Source organism: Ahaetulla prasina, chromosome 1, assembly GCF_028640845.1.
Source record: "Ahaetulla prasina isolate Xishuangbanna chromosome 1, ASM2864084v1, whole genome shotgun sequence".
Classification (NCBI taxonomy): domain Eukaryota; kingdom Metazoa; phylum Chordata; class Lepidosauria; order Squamata; family Colubridae; genus Ahaetulla; species Ahaetulla prasina.
In genome coordinates this window covers 13391948-13413325 of record NC_080539.1, presented here as the reverse complement: position 1 = coordinate 13413325, position 21378 = coordinate 13391948, and the positions used below count along the sequence as shown (strand labels likewise).

Here is a 21378-nt window from a genome sequence, read left to right as displayed (position 1 = left end):
TTGATATGGCTACTTATAGATAAAATATTACCCTCTAAAATTTACAAAAAATTTAAAACCCATAAAATCAATTTGATAATTTAAAATTTAAGCTAGTCCAGCAAGATGAAATAAGTAGGTTTTAAGTTCGCGGCGGAAGGTCCTAAGGTCAGGTATTTGTCGGAGTCCAGGGGGAAGCTCGTTCCATAGGGTAGGAGCCCCCACAGAGAAGGCCCTCCCCCTGGGGGCCGCCAGCCGACATTGCTTGGCTGAAGGCACCCTGAGGAGCCCCTCTCTGTGAGAGCGCACCGGTCGTTGGGAGATAGACGTTGGCAGTAGACGGTCCCGTAGGTATCCCGGTCCTAAGCCATGAAGCGCTTTAAAGGTAGTAACTAACACCTTGAAGCGCACCCGGAAGACAACAGGCAGCCAGTGCAGTCTGCGCAGGATAGGTGTTACATGGGAGCTCCGAACCGCTCCCTCAATAACCCACGCAGCCGCATTCTGGACTAACTGCTCTTCAAGGGGAGCCCTATGTAGAGAGCATTGCAATAGTCCAGGCGAGAGGTAACGAGAGCATGAGTGACCGTGCATAGGGCATCCCGGTCCAGGAAGGGCCGCAACTGGCGGATCAGGCGAACCTGATAAAAAGCTCTCCTGGAGACGGCTGTCAAATGGTCTTCGAAAGACAACCGCCCATCCAGGAGCACGCCCAAGTTGCGCACCCTTTCCATCGGGGCCAATGACTTGCCCCCAACAGACAGCTGCAGCTGCAGCTGACTGTACCGGGGTGCCGGCATCTACAGCCACTCCGTCTTGGAGGGATTAAGTTTGAGCCTGTTCCTCCCCATCCAGACCCGTACGGCTTCCAGACACCGGGACAGTACTTCGATAGCTTCGTTGGGGTGGCCTGGGGTGGAAAAGTACAGCTGCGTGTCATCAGCGTACAGTTGGTATCTCACCCCAAAACCACTGATGATCTCACCCAGTGGCTTCATGTAGATGTTGAACAGGAGAGGCGAGAGAATCGATCCCTGCGGCACCCCACACAGAGGCGCCTCGGAGTCGATCTCTGCCCCCTTATCAACACCGTCTGCGTCTGGTCAGAGAGGTAGGAGGAGAACCACCGATAAACGGTGCCTCCCACTCCCAACCCCTCTAACCGGCGCAGCAAGATACCATGGTCGATGGTATCGAAAGCCGCTGAGAGGTCTAATAGGACCAGGGCAGAGGAGTAACCCTTATCCCTGGCCCTCCAGAGATCATCCACCAACGCGACCAAAGCCATCTCCGTACTGTACCAGGGCCGAAAGCTGGACTGGAACGGGTCCAGATAGACAGTTTCATCCAGGTACTGGGGTAGCTGACATGCCACCACACTCTCTACAACCTTCGCCGTAAAGCGAAGGTTGGAGACCGGACGATAATTTCCTAAAACAGCCGGGTCCAGGGAAGGCTTCTTGAGGAGAGGTCTCACCACTGCCTCTTTCAAGGCAGCAGGAAAGACCCCCTCCCACAAAGAAGCATTTATAATCCCCTGGAGCCAGCCTCGTGTCACCTCCTGCGTGGCCAGCACCAACCAGGAGGGGCACGGGTCAGTAAACGTGTGGCATTCAGTCTTCCAAGCAATCTGTCCATGTCCTCGGGAGTCACAGGGTCAAAACCATCCCAAACACTCTCAACAAGACGGGTCTCGAAACTCTCGTCCGGATCTACCCAATTTTGATCCAATCCTTCCCGAAGCTGAATGATTTTATCGTATAGATAACTGTTAAACTCCTCGGCACGCCCTTGTAATGGGTCCTCCCGCCCCTCCTGTTGAAGGAGAGAGCGGGTCACCCGAAATAGGGCAGCTGGGCGGTTATCTGCCGACACAATGAGGGAGGAAACGTAAGAACGTTTCGCATCCCTCAATGCCACTAGGTAGGTCCTGATAAAGGACCTAACTAGTGTCCGGTCAGACTCAGAACGGCTGGATCTCCAGGCACTCTCTAGGCGTCTTCTCCGGCATTTCATCTCCCTCAGCTCCTCAGAAAACCAAGGAGCTGGTTGAGACCGACGCCGGGTCAGAGGCCGCAAAGGCACAACATGGTCCAAAGCTCCAGCTGCGGCCTGTTCCCAGACCGCGACTAGTTCTTCAGTTGTGCCGTGGGCCAGGTTCTTGGGAAACGGCCCAAGCTCCGTCATGAACCTCTCAGGGTCCATCAAGCGCCTGGGACGGAACCAATGTATTGGTTCCGTCTCCCTGCAGTGGTGGGTAGCAGTCTGAAAGTCCAGACGAAGGAGAAAATGATCTGACCATGACAAAGGTTCAATAACTAAATCATTTGAAATCAGATCATTCAGCCACTGGCCAGAGATAAAAACCAAGTCTAGGGTGCCACCCCCAATGTGAATAGGGCCATCAATTAATTGGGTCAGGTCCATGGCCGTCATGAACTTCTGAGCAATCGAGGATGCCACGCCAGTTGATGGCAAGTTGAAATCCCCCATGACCAACAGTCTAGGGGTTTCAACTGCCAACCCAGCCAGCAACTCCAACAGCTCGGGCAGGGCTGTTGTCACGCAGCAAGGAGCCAGGTACGTGATCAACAAGCCCACCTGAGTCCTACGACCCCACTTCACATAGAGGGTTTCACACCCAGCTATCTGAGGCACAGTGGTCTCCCTCGGTTCCAGACTTTCCCTAATAATAACCGCCACCCCGCCACCCCTACCTTGGGCCCTCGGCTGATGGAATGCTCGGAAACCTGGTGGGCACATCTCTACTAGGGGAACCCCCCCTTCAGTGCCCAACCAGGTTTCCGTAATGCCCATAACGTCCGTGGTCCCTTCCTGAATTAGATCTGAAATCAGGGGGGCTTTATTAACCACGGATCTTGCATTACATAACATTAGCCGAAGGCCGAAGTCCCGGGTACTCTGGCCACTCGGGGAACGGGAAAATTCTGGGGGGATGGAGCACGCGATCGCTCTTAAATAGCGAGGGCGTGCCCCCAAAACCTGATTGCCCCCCCTTCCGCCATATCTGCCTCTCCCACATACCATATTGATAACAGAACCCTGATAAACCGGAACGAGACCCTCCCCCACCACCCTCGGATCTATTAAATTACCGCCACGAATACTTGCTGGACTCGTCTCTCCCCCCGATGGGTTTCCCCCCTCCCCATCCTCCCCCCGCCCCCCCTGACCCAAACCTGTCAATTTCCACCCTTCCCTTAAAATTCCCTTTAAAACTCGCCTTAAAAAAACGATTAAAACAGTTAATTAAAAATCCCCTAAGTCTCCTATTTTTGGCATGCCACCTCTGGGGGTTCCAAAACCCATCCTCAAGATGGGCCCTCGATAATGTGGGGCGCCAAACCCGCGAGAGAGGGGAATCTCGCAGGACAAGAAGGTCAGCTGCTGTGAATGTCCGCATAGTAAGAGTCCGGCAAGCAGGCCCATCCTGGACCAGTCAAGATGGTAACTGACAACACCAGCAATTCCGGGTGAGCAACAGTTGAGGAATAGTTCTTAGGCGGTAGATGGATAAAACCGCCATGATTCAGTCAGTTCACCAACCCCTCATATACAGTCCGAGGAGTGGTCTGAAGAGGAAGGGGGAGGCCGTCAAACCGCCAGGCCACACAGGCACCCACTGGCCAAGCCACTCAACTGCCAAGCCATCTCTCTCTCAAAGTCCGGGGGGGGGAAGTGAAGATCTTAAAAAGGTCCCCCCACAGGCAGCCCATAGATGTCCTCTAGATGGTAAAGATGATAAGGAGGGGGGCGTCCACTAGGCTCGTGGACGGCCTTCAAGGTGACACAAAGAAGGCGTCCATCAGGCCTGTTTGCGACCACTAAGCCAGGCCACCCAACCGGCCAGGCCGCTAGGCCGCTGGAATAGGCCGCTGGAATAGGCCACTCACCCGCCGGGCCTGCTGGGCCATGCTACCGGCTCCGACCACCAAGCCAGTTCGCCGGGCCCAGCCGCCCACCATCAGGCCAGGCCATCGCCAGGCCATCGCCAGACTGGTCAAGCCAGGCCGCCGCCGCCGATGATACTGCCGCTGGGGGGAGAGAGCTCCGGGGCTCCTCCCGAAGCAACGCCAAGCCAGGCCGCCACCGCTGCTGAAAGCCCGGCCGCCGCCATCGCCACTGGAAAAGGCCAGGCCAGGCCGCCACCACCGCCGACAATACCGCAGCCGGGGGAGAGAGCTCCAAGGCTCCTCCCGGCAACGCCAAGCCAGGCCATCGCCAGGCCATCGCCAGGCCATCGCCAGGCCATCGCCAGACTGGTCAAGCCAGGCCGCCGCCGCTGCTGAAAGCCCGGCCGCCGCCACTGAAAAAGGCCGGGCCGTCGCCGCCGCTGCTGAAAAAGGCCGGGCCGTCACCGCCGCCGCCAACAATATCGCCGCCAGGGGGAGAGCGCTCCGGGGCTCCTCCTGAAGCAACCCGGAGCCGCCCAGCCTCAATCCGCCCATCCTCCGACTGCCAACACTGCCCTCTACCCAGGCGGGGGGTCCAAGCTCTCAAAAAGACCCCCCCCAGCCCGGTCGGGTCCAAAAAAAGCCCGTCACCGCATCTCCCGTTCAGCGGCGCGGCGCCATCTTAAACATGCGCATTTTGCTCAATTTGTGCTTCTGAAAGGGTTAGCAAGATGAGGTGGGCGTAACGGTAGTCCTCGACTCAACAGCCATTCATTTAGCAACCTTTGGGGTTTAAGGTGGCACTGAAAAAAAAAGCGATTTATGTGGTCTTCGCATTCGCGAGCATCCCTATGGTCACATGATCAAAAGTTGGGGTGCTTGGCAACCATCCTGTGTTCAGAACGGTTGCAGCATCCCAAGGTCATGTGATCGCTATTTGCAACCTTCCCGGCCCCTTCCAACAAACAAAGTCAAATTGGGGGAAGCTGTATTCACTTAACGACCACGTGATTCTCTTAACGACTGGAGGGTTTTGGTTTTTTTTGGCAAAAAGAAAAAAAAAGGGCACAACTCACTTAATAACCTCCTTGCTTAGCAATGGAAATTCTGGTCCAGATTGTGGTCATAAATCGAGGACTTCCAATGTGTTTGTATACAAAAGTGTTCCGTCAAGAGTTTGTAATATTAGCCGTGAAGGACAAGAATCTTGTTTGCCATTATCTGGTGGCTTTTTTTTGCTGAGGCGCATATTTTGTTTGAGGGATTCTCCGTGTGTATGGCTGGGCAGTAAATTTCTTTCAAAACAGCAATATGTGCATCTTAGATCAGCTGCCCCCAGTCTTTGGGGCACCAGGGTTTTCCTGTGGCTCGGAGCGGGTGTGGTTTCGTGTCTGCCTGCATCCCACAGATGGGGCTTTGTTTATTTGCACAGACCGGTTGCTGGCATGCTGTGGACTGGTTAGATCAGGGGTCTCCAACCGTGGCCACTTTAAGACTTGTGGACTTCAACTCCCAGAAGCTGGCTGAGGAATTCTGGGAGTTGAAGTCCACAACTCTTAAAGTGGCCAAGGTTGGAGACCCCTGGGTTAGATTGTACAGGTAGACCTTGACTTATAAAAGTTCATTAAGTGACTGTTCAGAGTTACAACAGCACTGAGAAAAGTGACTTCTGACCTTTTTTTCACAGTTACGACCTTTGCAGCATCCCCGTGATCATGTGATCAAAATTCAGATGCACGACAACTGGTTCATACTTATGACCGTTGCTGTGTCCCAAGGTCACGTGATCAGCTTTTGTGACCTTCTGGCAAGCAAAGTCAAGGGGGAAGCCAAATTCACTTAACAACTGGGTTACTAACTTATCAACTTCAGTGAGTCCCTTAACCTCTGAGGCAAGAAAGGCTGTAAAATTCACTTAACAAATGTCTCACTTAGCAACAGAAATTGTGGTCATAAGTTGAGGACTATGTTTTGTACACATAGTATCTAGAGCCATGATGGCGAACCTATGGTACGTGTGCCGGAAGTGGCACGCAGAGCCATCACTCTGGGTACGCGAGCTGTCGCTCTTTGCTCTTCCGGTTTCCGGCGCACCAGCCAGCTGGTCTTCACTCGCGCAGGAGTACTCGAAACCGGAAGAGCGTGCGCACCCCCGGGAAGATGATCTTCCTGTTTCTGGCACATGCATGTGCACCGGCCACATGGTCTTCCGGTGCTCCCGCATGTGTGAAGACCAGCTGGCCAGCGCGCTGGAACCCCAAAGAGCAACGGGCAGCGGCTCACTGCTCTTCTGGTTTTGGGTGCATGGGCATGCTCCCATTTCAGCACTCAGCTTGCCAACACTGATCTAGATCAGGGGTCTCCAACCGTGGCAACTTTAAGACTTGTGGACTTCAACTCCCAGAATTCCTTCCAAGCTTTGCTGGCTGAGGAACTCTGGGAGTTGAAGTCCTTAAGTCTTAAAGTTGCCAAGGTTGGAGACCCCTGATCTAGATTCTAGAGCAAGGGGAAAACTTAACTGCTTTGGTGGTGATATGATTTAAAATAATTTTTATTGTCAGTATCAAAACCAGTTTTATTTTCAGGTAGCCCTCACTTAACGATCGGTTGCTTGTTCAAAGTTACGGCAGATCCTTAAAAGCTACTTATGACCTGGTCCTGAAGTTACGGCTGATGCAGCCCTTACAACTAACTGCAGGGACACCGCAGCCCTCCCCTTCCACCACCCATCTCCTTCTCTCATCCTCTACATTGGCTACCCAAATCTTCCCTCTCACTTAGTTTTTGTAGGTCTCCAGAGCTCAGGGGAGTCAGAGAAGGGAAGGAGGGCATTGAATTGTGCCTGCTCCGAAAATGTCGGCCATTGTGGGATGGGGCTGCCATTCCAGCAACAGAGCCTTGCAGGATTCCACAGCGCCATTGCTGGGCTGCATGGTGCCATCCCGTAAGTGTCCACTACGGCAGGGGATGGTCGCTGGTGCGATGGCGCCACACGATTGCAGCAGTAGAGAAGCTTGTTTTGCTAACACGACCAAAGCGGAGCAGGCTGCTCCGTTGCTGTGATTGCAGCACCGTCCCACAAATGCCAGTCATGTTCCGAGCGAGTGTTTGTGGGATCGCGCCACACAAAAGGATCTGTTCTGCTTCCCTCACAATGGTCTTCACAGTGCTGCAGAAAGCAGCAGAGCTCTGGAGATTTTCAAAAGGTAAGTGTGGGATAGAAGTGGGGAGGAGGCCCAAGTCCTTCAGGGACCTTGCGGGGGAACAAAGGCCTGCAAGGAACTGTGTGTGTATGTGTGTGTGTGTGTGTGTGTGTAAGGCCTGTGGGGACCCAGCAGGAGGAGGGGAAATAGGTCCAAAGACTGTAGGGACTCCGAGGGGTGGGTAGCAGATCACAGGCAGGATGGGGAGTTTCTCTGAAGCCTCCTGCGGCCTCCCCCATCCCAGAGGCACCCCATATTCCACGCAACCCATGTGTTCATTTAACAACCACATCAGGCAGAGCAGGACGTGGAGGTCATTAAGCGAGGCACTCTTGTTTAACATCTCTTTCCACTTGCAGCCATAATGGGCATGCTTCGCTACGGTCGTAAGTCAAGGACCACCTGTCCTATCCAGTTCCATAAACATTTACCAAATAATATTCTTCTGTAATTGGTAGTTAACCAATTTTGTTTTTATATATGATGTACAATGACAATAAAGGCTGTACTATACTATGTGGCAAAGATGATCTGTACTGGGCTTACGTGTATATTACTGTTAGGAGTGTGTTGTTTTTTTATTGTCTTAAAATGTTTAATACAAGTGCAGGTTGTCCTCGACTTACAACAGTTCACTTAGTGACTGTTCAAAGTTACAACATCACTGAAAAAAGTGACTTATGACCTTTTTTCACAGTTACGACCTTTACAGCATCTCCGTGCTCATGTGATCAAAATTCAGATGCTTATCAACTGACGTGTGTTTATGATGGTTGCAGGGTCCCAAGGTCATGTGATTTGACCTAACCCTAACCTTTTGACAAGCAAAATCAATAAGGAAGCCAGATTCACTTAACAATTGTGTTACTAACGTATCAACCGTGGTGATTCACTTAACAACTGGGTTACTAACTTATCAACTTCAGTGAGTCCCTTAACCTCTGAGGCAAGAAAGGCTGTAAAATTCACTTAACAAATGTCTCACTTAGCAACAGAAAATGTGGTCATAAGTTGAGGACTATGTTTTGTACACATAGTATTTAGAGCCATGATGGCGAACCTATGGTACGTGTGCCGGAAGTGGCACGCAGAGCCATCACTCTGGGTACGCGAGCTGTCGCCCTTTGCTCTTCCGGTTTCCGGCGCACCAGCCAGCTGGTCTTCACTCGCGCAGGAGTACTCGAAACCGGAAGAGCGTGCGCACCCCCGGGAAGATGATCTTCCTGTTTCTGGCACATGCATGTGCACCGGCCACATGGTCTTCCGGTGCTCCCGCATGTGTGAAGACCAGCTGGCCAGCGCGCTGGAACCCCAAAGAGCAACGGGCAGCGGCTCACTGCTCTTCTGGTTTCGGGTGCATGGGCATGCTCCCATTTCAGCACTCAGCTTGCCAACACTGATCTAGATCAGGGGTCTCCAACCGTGGCAACTTTAAGACTTGTGGACTTCAACTCCCAGAATTCCTTCCAAGCTTTGCTGGCTGAGGAACTCTGGGAGTTGAAGTCCTTAAGTCTTAAAGTTGCCAAGGTTGAGACCCCTGATCTAGATTCTAAACAAGGAAAACTTAACTGCTTTGGTGGTGATATGATTTAAAATAATTTTTATTGCCAGTATCAAAACCAGTTTTATTTTCAGGTAGCCCTCACTTAACGATCGGTTGCTTGTTCAAAGTTACGGCAGATCCTTAAAAGCTACTTATGACCTGGTCCTGAAGTTACGGCTGATGCAGCCCTTACAACTAACTGCAGGGACACCGCAGCCCTCCCCTTCCACCACCCATCTCCTTCTCTCATCCTCTACATTGGCTACCCAAATCTTCCCTCTCACTTAGTTTTTGTAGGTCTCCAGAGCTCAGGGGAGTCAGAGTAGGGAAGGAGGGCATTGAATTGTGCCTGCTCCGAAAATGTCGGCCATTGTGGGATGGGGCTGCCATTCCAGCAACAGAGCCTTGCAGGATTCCACAGCGCCATTGCTGGGCTGCATGGTGCCATCCCGTAAGTGTCCACTACGGCAGGGGATGGCCGCTGGTGCGATGGCGCCACGATTGCAGCAGTAGAGAAGCTTGTTTTGCTAACACGACCAAAGCGGAGCAGGCTGCTCCGTTGCTGTGATTGCAGCACCGTCCCACAAATGCCAGTCATGTTCCGAGCGAGCGTTTGTGGGATCGCGCCACACGGCCACCCCACAAAAGGATCTGCTCTGCTTCCCTCACAATGGTCTTCACAGTGCTGCAGGAAGCAGCAGAGCTCTGGAGATTTTCAAAAGGTAAGTGTGGGATAGAAGTGGGGAGGAGGCCCAAGTCCTTCAGGGACCTTGCGGGGGGGACAGAGGCCTGCAAGGAACTGTGTGTGTGTGTGTGTGTGTGTGTGTGTGTGTGTGTGTGTGTGTGTGTGTGTGTGTGTGTAAGGCCTGTGGGGACCCAGCAGGAGGAGGGGAAATAGGTCCAAAGACTGTAGGGACTCCGAGGGGTGGGTAGCAGATCACAGGCAGGATGGGGAGTTTCTCTGAAGCCTCCTGCGGCCTCCCCCATCCCAGAGGCACCCCATACTCCACTCAACCCATGTGTTCATTTAACAACCACATCAGGCAGAGCAGGACGTGGAGGTCATTAAGCGAGGCACTCTTGTTTAACATCTCTTTCCACTTGCAGCCATAATGGGCATGCTTCGCTACGGTCGTAAGTCAAGGATCACCTGTCCTATCCAGTTCCATAAACATTTACCAAATAATATTCTTCTGTAGTTGGTAGTTAACCAATTTTGTTTTTATATATGATGTACAATGACAATAAAGGCTGTACTATACTATGTGGCAAAGATGATCTGTACTGGGCTTACATGTATATTACTGTTAGGAGTGTGTTGTTTTTTTATTGTCTTAAAATGTTTAATATACAAGTGCAGGTTGTCCTCGACTTACAACAGTTCACTTAGTGACTGTTCAAAGTTACAACATCACTGAAAAAAGTGACTTATGATCATTTTTTCACACTTACAATCTTCGTACCATCTCCGTGCTCATGCGATCAAAATTCAGATGCTTATCAACTGACGTGTTTATGATGGTTGCAGTGTCCCAAGGTCATGTGATTTGACCTAATCCTAACCTTTTGACAAGCAAAATCAATAAGGAAGCCAGATTCACTTAACAACTGTGTTACTAATGTATCAACCGTGGTGATTCACTTAACAACTGTGGCAAGAAAGGTGGAAAAATGGGGCAAAATCGACTTAACAAATGTCTTACTTAACAACAGAAATTTTGGACTCAATTGTGGTCGTAACCCGAGGAACACCTATATTTGTTCTTTAGCTAAATCAGGTTTGGGTAGCTACTGCTGGCCAAATATCATACTTGTGCTATCACTGGATAGATTGGGGTTGATTGGTTGCATGCTGCCTTGCAGAAATTGAATATATTTTTCCTGGAATTGTTACTTTGATGGATTTTCTTAAAACAGTGTTCACAGGTTTCAGAATTGCTAGCGTTTTATTCGCCCCTCCCCCCCCCAATAAATCATGAGAAAAATACATTTGTAAGCATTTTTGTTATCAGATTTCATTTAATGTAAGACACGCTACATAAAAGTCTTGATTGAGTCCTCCTATTATTTTTCAAAATAGTCCATCCATGACACAAGTTTTGTCAGTTTTGTCGATGCGGCTTTTGATTCTGTAGCCCAGGTTGTGGTCGATCAGCTTTCCTCTAGATAAAGCCTTCTTAATACAGCAATTTTCCGTAATTATATTTAAAAGATGTTCAATTCATTTCAACAATTAATAACAATAATTTAGCCTACTGTCTCCATTTACCATCAGACTGGGGAAATTAATTTAAAAATTAAATTTTAAAATCACACATCGTTGTGGATTTGCTAACAAAGCGACACGCAGACATCAGAAGGACAGCAGAAGGATACCAAAATTTTGTCAGATTGAGACAGATTAATTTTTCCTTTGATTTGCAATCCCACCGATAATAAGGCCCTTTTAAAACTTAGGTTGAGAGACAAAGAAAACACATAAAGATGAGGTGATCGAAATGAGAGAGAGGGCAGGCAGAAGAACGCTGCCGTGTGACGGTGACGGAGTTGAGGCTTGAGTTTTGTTTGCAATAGGCTGTGGTTTGGGAGCTTCAGCGGTTTGTGCAGAAGCGGTCCAGAGAAGTTCGCTCAGGATTGCAAGCATCACCGCAGGCCAAAGCCATTTCATCTGCCTCTTCATCCTGGATTTGTAACAGTGAGCATTAGTGGATTCACTCAAGCTACTTGAAGAATTGGTTAAAAAATTAAATACCATACACCCAAAACAGAGCTCTGATTAAATGGAGCGGGAGAATGTCTAGACCAGGGTTTCTCAAACTTGGCAACTTTTAAGATGTCTGCACTGCAGCTCCAGCCCATACATTTTAATGTTCTCAGTGTTAGGAAACATTGGTCTAAAATGTCAAGCTGTAATGGAATATGAGAAGGACCTTGGAATAACAGAAAAAGAGAGTTGGAAGGTACTTTGGAGGCCTTCTAGTCCAACCCCCCTGCTCAAGCAGGAAGCCTATATCATTTTTTTTTTTTTTTGTTTACATTTATACCCCGCCCTTCTCCGAAGACTCAGGGCGGCTTACAATGTATAGGGCAATAGTCTCATTCTATTTGTATATATTTACAAAGTCAACTTATTGCCCCCCCAACAATCTGGGTCCTCATTTTACCTACCTTATAAAGGATGGAAGGCTGAGTCAACCTTGGGCCGGGCTCGAACCTGCAGTAATTGCAGGCTTTGTGTTCTTAATAACAGGCCTTACCAGGCAGAGCTAAACCGGCCCTTCAGACAAATGTTTGCCAATCTCTTCTTAAAAAACTCCAGTGATGGAGCACCAGCAACTTCTGAAGGCAAGCCCTTCCATTGATTAATTGTTCTGTCAACTGAGCAAATATCTATGAAAGACACTTAGAAAATATCTGCCCTAACTAATGAAATAGTAAAAAGAGACCGTGGGTGATTTGCACTCTCAGACGTGCAAGATTCTATTAATGTACAGTAGCTTTATAATCAAATAGAATTCACTCGTCTGGTTGTGTTCTCTGTCTGGTCCATTTGGAAGGCTGACATGAGCTTATTCACTTTTCTGGAATCTGCTAGTGAAATCTAACTTTTAAACGTTTTCTGGATTACCCTTGTCCATACCCATAGGCAATAAATTAGGACTGCCATAGACATGTGCTAATGAAAGCTGCCAATCAACAAATTTTTCTGTTTCCTCCCAAGTTGATATTTCATGATTGTTGAGCATTCTCAGATTTCATGGATGCTTTTGGGAATTTGTCTCTGTGTATGTGTGTTTGCTTAGCCTATTGATATGGATGGAAACACTTTGTCCGTACTTGGACAATAATTTCATTGCTAGCATTCCGGATAATGATGCCCCCCTTATGCCCCCCCCATAAATGGCTCAATTCTATGGGAATGTTCCTATCTTGTCCTGCATTGTCCCCCTCAAAAAAACCCAACCCTTTTTCCCCAGCAGTGTTTTCTTTACCTTACCGAACATTTAAGTGAGAAAATTTTACAGAAACATTGGAATAGAAAGCAGAACAATTGGGGCAGTTCTTGTATTAAAAGATTGCAATCCTGCTTTTCAAATAGGCATCCAGTTGGTTGGAGCGATAACTACTCTAATGCTGGAGCAGAAGGATAACACTGCAAGAAATACATTGATGCCTCACAAGTTGACTCAGCAAAGCTTTACCTATTTGTATCTTAATTTTTGCTCTTGATTAGAGACCCTGAAGCAAATTTCAGGGTAAATGCACTCTACTAAAAGCTAAAAACAAACAAACTTTTAAACTGTGCAGATGCATCTAATTAACAGGTTAAGCATCAGATGTTTAGCTTAATTGTTTCAAATAATTAATGAGGAGGCATTTGGACTTCTGGGAAGGAATGTAAGTCTGGGTGTTAAAACCAAGTTATGGAACTTACAACATGTTGCACATAAATCATCATGCTTTAATACGTTTGTTTAGTATTAAATTTCCAAGCCACCCATCCCACCGTGGTGATTTGCACTCTCAGACGTGCAAGATTCTATTAATGTACAGTAGATTTATAATCAAATAGAATTCACTCGTCTGGTTGTGTTCTCTGTCTGGTCCATTTGGAAGGCTGACATGAGCTTATTCACTTTTCTGGAATCTGCTAGTGAAATCTAACTTTTAAACGTTTTCTGGATTACCCTTGTCCATACCCATAGGCAATAAATTAGGACTGCCATAGACATGTGCTAATGAAAGCTGCCAATCAACAAATTTTTCTGTTTCCTCCCAAGTTGATATTTCATGATTGTTGAGCATTCTCAGATTTCATGGATGCTTTTGGGAATTTGTCTCTGTGTATGTGTGTTTGCTTAGCCTATTGATATGGATGGAAACACTTTGTCCGTACTTGGACAATAATTTCATTGCTAGCATTCCGGATAATGATGCCCCCCTTATGCCCCCCCCCATAAATGGCTCAATTCTATGGGAATGTTCCTATCTTGTCCTGCATTGTCCCCCTCAAAAAAACCCAACCCTTTTTCCCCAGCAGTGTTTTCTTTACCTTACCGAACATTTAAGTGAGAAAATTTTACAGAAACATTGGAATAGAAAGCAGAACAATTGGGGCAGTTCTTGTATTAAAAGATTGCAATCCTGCTTTTCAAATAGGCATCCAGTTGGTTGGAGCGATAACTACTCTAATGCTGGAGCAGAAGGGGATAACACTGCAAGAAATACATTGATGCCTCACAAGTTGACTCAGCAAAGCTTTACCTATTTGTATCTTAATTTTTGCTCTTGATTAGAGACCCTGAAGCAAATTTCAGGGTAAATGCACTCTACTAAAAAGCTAAAAAAACAAACAAACTTTAAACTGTGCAGATGCATCTAATTAACAGGTTAAGCATCAGATGTTTAGCTTAATTGTTTCAAATAATTAATGAGGGAGGCATTTGGACTTCTGGGAAGGGAATGTAAGTCTGGGTGTTAAAACCAAGTTGCGGAACTTACAACATGTTGCACATAAATCATCATGCTTTAATACGTTTATTTAGTATTAAATTTCCAAGCCACCCATCCCACCGTGGTGATTCTAGGCAACTGAGAATCACAATTAATTGAGACTTCCCCAGAAAATTATTGGAACTACAATTCCAAAATCTGTCACAGTGTTTGGAAATCTTGGGAATAGGTAAATCCCATTAGATCTGCAGGTTTAGTAGGTCTCCTGTTTGGCTTAATTCTAACCTGGACTTTCTTGTGGGGCTTATTTATTTATTTATTTATTTATTTATTAATCAATCATACTTTTATACCGCCCTTCTCCGAAGACTCAGGGCGGTTTACAGCCAAAATAAAATTGTACAAAAAGAAACAAATTAAGAACATTATTTAAAAATCTGATTCTAAAAATTGGCCCCATAATTTAAAACTAATAAAATATAAAATAGACTCAACAAAACCACCCCTGTTAAAATTAGGCCAACCCTGCCCGTTGAAATAAAAGAGTCTTAAGCTCGTGCTTAAAGGTCCGGAGATCGGGGAGTTGGCGTAGCCCCAGAGGTAACTCATTCCACAGGGCAGGAGCCCCCACAGAGAAGGCCCTCCCCCTGGGAGCCGCCGGTCGACATTGTTTGGCCGATGGCACCCTGAGGAGGCCCTCCCTATGGGAGCGCATAGGTTGACATCCTTTTTTTCTGTATCAGTGTTTCTGAACTTTGGCGATGTTAAAATGTGTGGACTTCAATTCCCAGAGTTCCCCAGGATATGCCTGAGTACGTGTAGAGTAATTATTGATTGTTTATTGATATTGATATGTTGATATTGATTGTTTCCTGATTGCTTATTTGTACCCTATGATTATCATTAAGTGTTGTATCATTAAGTGTTAAATTTGTACCCTATGACCATCATTAAGTGTTGTACCTTGATGAAGGTATCTTTTCTTTTATGGACACTGAGAGCCTATGCATCAAGACAAATTCCTTGTGTGTCCAATCACACTTGGCCAATAAAGAATTCTATTCTATTCTCTTAACAAATAAATCGAGTCATTGGAGAACTACAGGACTAATTTGTAAGAATTTATATTTTGCATTTGCCTCTGTAGTTCTAGCTCATTAGATGCATTGACTCGTATTTCCATCTGAATGCCACTGTTCTAAAACTGCGGTAAGGGTTTTTTCTTAGGGACTTAATTTACACATAAAATTCCACCTTCATCCCCTCCACCATCAAGAGCATATCTTTCAAGATCATTTTCTTAAGTATTATCTATTTATTTAATCCCATACCTGTTCTCAGTTTCAGGAGCTTGTGATCAGAATAAAATCCAGGGAAGCCTCTGAGATTCTGGTTGCGTCTGATAGTTGTTGACTAATTTCTCTCCCTTAAATAAAGCTTCAGATTGATGCGGTAATCATAAATCCCACCCAGTGATTGGCTGTTGCACTTTGCAGATACGTTTGTGAACATTTTACCTGGGTAACAAACATAAAGTAAATATCAATGAAGAAAGGTAATGTCCTCTGCTTTGGATTTTTTTTTTTTTTCAAAAAAAGTTTGCTGCTTGAAAAGGGGAAGGCAAGAGTGGTGATGTTTTAGCACGTGCCTGTACATGCTTATGATTACTTTTTGGAGATGCAGAATTTCAGAACGTGGTCTAAAAATAGCTTTCGGGAAAGTTAGATGAAGAAAAACAGGTAGTCCTCGTCTTACGACCACAATTGAGCCTAAAATTTCTGCTGCTAAGTGAGACATTTGATTAAATGAGTTTTGCCCCATTTCATGACTTTTCTTGCCACGGTTGCTGAGTGCAGTTCTTAGTAACATGGTTGTTAAGGGAATTGGGCTTCCCCACTGACCTTGCTTATCAGAAGGTCGCAAAAGGGAGTCACATGACCCTAGGAAACTACAATTGTCGCAAATACGAACCAGTTGCCAAACAGCTAAGTTTTGATCATGTGACCAAGGGGATGCTGCAACAGTTGTAAGTGTGAAAAACGGTCATAAGTCACTTTTTTCAGTGCCGTTGTAATTCTGAATGGTCACTAAATGAACTGTTGTAAGTTGAGCACATGCTCCTGACATGCTGCATTTGCCGGTTGCCAAATCAGTGTAATTAAACCTTCACATGCGGAGAGCAATAGCATTTATTATTTATTTATTTATTTATTTATTTATTTATTTATTTATTTATTTATTTATTTATTTATTATTGATTGATTGATTGATTGATTGATTGATTGATTGCATTTGTATACCGCCCTTCTCCCGAAGGACTCAGGGCGGTTAACAGCCAATTTAAAATACAATAAATATACAATAAAAACAAAACTAAAAATGTATATAAATAGCGGCCAAATTTAAAACTAAGTACTATAAAAACTAAAACCCCATTTAAAATTACTTGATCAGGCTAGCCCAGCTCGACGGAATAAAAGAGTCTTCAGTTCACGGCGGAAAGTCCGAAGGTCGGGGAGTTGGCGAAGCCCCGGAGGCAGCTCATTCCAGAGGGCAGGAGCCCCCACAGAGAAGGCCCTACCCCTGGGGGTCGCCAAGCGACATTGTTTCACCGACGGCACCCCAAGGAGGCCCTCCCTGTGGGAGCGCACAGGCCGGTGGGAGGCTGTTTGTGGCAGTAGGCGGTCCCGGTCTTAGACTTCTATGCCGCTTTTCAGCCCTCTCCAAGAGGTTTACCAGGGACACAGTGGCTCAGGGGCTAGGACGTTGAGCTTGTTGATCGAAAGGTCGGCAGCTCAGCGGTTCGAATCCCTAGTGCTGCCGTGTAACGGGGTGAGTTCCCATTACTTGTCCCAGCTTCTGCCAACCTAGCAGTTTTGAAAGCATGTAAAAAGTGCAAGTAGAAAAAATAGGGACCACCTTTGGTGGGAAGGTAACAGCGTTCCTTGGGCCTTTGGTGTTGAGTCATGCCGGCCACATGACCACGGAGACGTCTTCGGACAGCGCTGGCTCTTTGGCTTTGAAACGGAGATGAGTACCGTCCCCTAGAGTCGGCAACGACTAGCACGTATGTGCGAGGGGAACCTTTACCTTTACTTTAAGAGGTTTACAGAATCAGCATATTGCCCCCCCAACAATCTGGGTCCTCATTTTACTGACCTCAGAAGGATGGAAAGCTGAGTCCACCTTGAGCTGTCAGTCGCAAAGGTGCTTTTTCAAGAGGCAACTGGCTTTTCTGGTTTTTCTTTGAAGACGTTTCGCTTTTCATTCAAGAAGCTTCTTCAGCTCTGAAGAAGCTTCTTGGATGAGAAGAGAAACGTCTTCAAAGAAAAATCGGAAAGTCCAGTTGCCTCTTGAAAAAAGCACTTTTGGGACAACCATGACCTGGATGACTGAGGATCTCCATAGACACTTGAGCTGTCAGGATCAAACTCCTGGCAGTCAGCAGAATTAGCCTGCAATATAATCCTCAATTTACAACAGTTCATTCAAAGTTACGACGACACTCAAAAAAGTGACTTATGACCATTTTCACACTTACAACCTTTGTAGCATCCCCATGATAATGTACGCTTGGCAACTGGCTCATACTTATGACTGTTGATTGTGGTTTCTCATGGTCATGTGATCACCTTTTGCAGCCGTTTGACAAGCAAAATCAATGGAATCAGGAAGCCAGACTCACCTAGCAACCATGTTACCAACTTAATCAACTGCCGTGATTCACTTAACAGCGGTGGCAAGAAAGGTTGTAAAAGGGGGCAAAATTCACTTAACAAATGTCTCAACAACATAAATTTTGGGCTCGGTTATCGAGGACTACCTGTACATCCTGCCAATTTTGGGGAAAGGGAATGTCTCAACAAGCATCATTTTAGCTTCGGTAGGTGATATAACACAGTTCGGGTACGTGTCTGGAGTTCTTTGCCCTTGACCCTGCAGGCTGGGACTGATGGGAGTTGTAGTCTCAAGCATGCAGGGAGCAAAGCTGACTTATCTCTGATTTTAGATTTCTGAATTGCAAAATGCTGGGGAAAAGAGAAGCAGCTTCTTATTGATTCATTTCATATCTTTTCCGTTTCATGGCCAACTGAAACCCAGTGGTTAGTTCACATCTTCTACCAAGCCGAATGTTGTGACCCAGGCCCAAGTAGGTCGTAGGAAACTCAGTCAGCGAAAAAACAAACAAAGTTTATTCGAACAGCTGAGAGTCACTTCATTCCCAGTAGTTCAACTAAATTAAAGCAAATTCCTCCCAACACGAATTCCTCAGTCCTATCGCAAACCTTGGTCCAATTAGGAAAACTGCCAAAGGCCTTTCTTGGCAAACGTTCAGAAAAATAAATGCAAGATGTAGACAAAAGAAAACTACGAAGGTACTAACATTGTTTTCTGGCAAAGCCCAAACGCCGTTACTGGTCTGTTTTAAGCCTTATGGGAGGGGCCAATCATCTCTTGGCCCTACTCCCGAGTTGTCCTTTTGCTTGAGCTGCTCTTGCCTTCTGGCAGCTCTTCTCATGCGTGCATTAGGAACAGGCTCCTTCTGTTCCTCTGCCTCACTACTGTCAGCCTCTTGAGGCTCTGGAGTCCGCACATTACTCCCCGATGCACCTCAGCCTCATCACTCTCCGACTCCGACTCCGTTGCCAGCTCCGCAGGCTGCTGGCTGATCACAACACCGAATCTCTCATTGTCATGGATGCCTTTGGTTACTTCCCTGTTAATTACTGCATTGTGCTCTCCATTGGGGCTACTTTTCAAGATCGTCTGGAAACTTCATTTGGTCCAGAAAGCCATCAGGGGCCCCCGACCGTCGGCCCATGCACCATTCCTCCTTTCAGATCTACACCGGTTACCAGTTTGCTTCTGGATGCAGTTCAAGGTGCTGATTGTCTTCTTGGAAGCGTTTTGTGGCGCAGAACTTGGACATGGGACTGCCTTCTCTCAGTGGCATCGGTTCTTCCTTTTGTGTTCTTCATGGCCAGGGGACCGACAGCACCGAACGAAGGAACTTACAACCTGTGTCCTTGTGGTACAGGCCTTGCAGCACCTCGGTGGGTCAGGGGATCAAAATTCGGCTGCATTTTTCTCCACAGGAGATGCTTCAGTTCACCCTACCTGCCTGCTATGCCCTTTTGGCCTCCTGCTGCCTTGCACTCAGCTGTCCCAGCTGACCTTTGCCATCTCCTTCCTCTTCCTGCTGACCAGGTGTTACTTTGCACCAAGAAGTTCCTTTGTGTAAAGTTGGCCAAGGCAAATCTTTTTGCGTTGTGCTGCTGGACAGGCTGGGCTGGGCCTTCCTGGCATGCTGTAGATGTGGGGCTGCTTTTTTTCTGGCCTGTCTATGGAGATGCTCAACCATCCAGGTCATGGCTGTCCCAGAGGTGTCTTTTAAAAGGCAACCGGCCTTTGTCTTTCCTTGAAGACGTTTCGCTTCTCATCCCAGAAGCTCCTGAAGAACTGAAGAAGCTTCTTGGGTGAGAAATGGAACGTTTTCCAGGAACAAAGCCAAAAAAAGACCAGTTGCTTTTGGAAAAGCACCTTTGGGGCTTTTTTCTTGCATCTGCTTCTTGGGATGTCCCAGGCTGAAGCTGGGCTTCCTGGCACACCGCAAGAAGTAGAAGAGGAAACGAAGCAAGGGTGGGAAGGTAGACGGATAGGGGAAGCTGGAGGCAATCGCTTACTTTCCTGAGGCACAGAACTGATTGGGGTATTATGGAGGTCAAATTTCAATTAATCTGGGAGTTATTAGATCGAAGAATACTGTTTTCATGTGAAGTAAACAGCAGGTAATTTTTCCCATTGTGGTGCTAGAAAATTCAGGATCTTCCAGTGAAATGGTCCAAAGTTTTGAGAGACTCCCCAACTCTCACAGCTGGTCCAGAAAGATACCATAGTAGTTGATGGTATAAAGGCCACAATGAGGTCAAGAAGATCAAAGAGGGATGCACTTTCCCCGTCCCTCTCTTCCCAGAGGTCATCTAAAAATGCAGCCAGTGCTGTTTCCCTCTCATATCTTGGCCTGAAACCCAACTGAAAAGGGCCAACACAATACAGAATAACAGAATCGGAAGGGACCTTGGAGATCTTCTGGCCCACCCCCTGCTCAAGCAGGAGACCCCCTCCCCCATCCCATTCCGACAAATGGCTGTCGGGTCTCTTCTTTAACATCGCCAGTGAGGTGGAGCACTCCATCTTGTGAAGGCAAGCCATTCCACTGATTAATAGTGTCAATAGTAACGATGTTGTGTAGCCTTTGTAGCTTAGGAATGATGGTTATGTATAACCATTTCCTGGAATGGCTGGCTCTTTACAATAGCAGGCTAATCCTTGCCCAACAAAAGATGAATGAAGATAGGACAACAACGTTTTGGTGGGTCTTTTTTTTTTTGAGATTTGTGGTTTCATGGTGAGAGAAAAGAAACAGTGACTGTTTTCCAAAGGCATCAGTAGCTATGGCATCATTTGTCTCCAAAGCAGGGCAATGCTGGTGAAATCTGTCTCCCAAGATTAGGCCAACTTTCTTCAACTTCATTTCTTTGCAGGGTCCTTCAGTTTCACTTTCCTCTAAGCCAGGGGTCTCCAGCCTTGGCCACTTTAAGCCTGGCGGACTTCAACTCCCAGAATTCTGGGAGTTGAAGTCCGCCAGGCTTAAAGTGGCCAAGGTTGGAGACCCCTGCTCTAGGCAACCAGGCTTCAAATTATTATTATTATTTTTAAAAAGATAAAGTTCAGTGACAAATCGCAGTGCAGGTGGTCCTCGACGTACAACCACAGTTGAGCCCAACATTCCTGTCGTTAAATGAGACATTTCTTACGTGGGTTTTGCCCCATTTTACAACAGTTCTTGTCACAGTTCTTAAATGAGTCACGCAGTCGTTAAGAGAGTCACCTGGTGGTTAAGGAATGGGGTTTCCCCATTGACTTTGCTGTCCAGAAGATCACAAAAGGTGATGGCATGACTCTGGCACATAACAACTGTCATAAATATGAACCAGTTGCCAAACGTCTAAATTTTGCTCATGTGACTATTGGGATGCTACTAAGGTTGTAAGTGTGAGAAAACGGTCATAAGTCACTTTCTTCAATGCTGTTGTAAATGCCAAAATGGGGTCATTTGTGCTCAGTATGGGCACAAAATGGGGGCCTCTGTGGCTCAGACTGGTACGACAGTCTGTTATTAACAGCAGCTGCTTGCAATTACTGCAGGTTCAAGCCCCACCAGGCCCAAGGTTGACTCAGCCTTCCATCCTTTATAAGGTAGGTAAAATGAGGACCCAGATTG

General features: G+C 46.9%; 1 protein-coding gene and 1 long non-coding RNA gene across 6 annotated transcripts in view; one reads left to right on the top strand and one right to left on the bottom strand.

Annotated features, from left to right (window-relative positions):
- NF1 (neurofibromin 1) overlaps positions 1–21378 on the top strand; it is a 265222-nt gene that overhangs the window by 109848 nt on the left and 133996 nt on the right. The window lies entirely within an intron of this gene.
- LOC131188734 (uncharacterized) lies at positions 10639–16257 on the bottom strand. Its single transcript, XR_009152822.1, has 2 exons — positions 15425–16257; positions 10639–11320 (listed from the first exon to the last, which is right to left on the bottom strand). It is a non-coding gene; the product is annotated as an uncharacterized LOC131188734 (long non-coding RNA).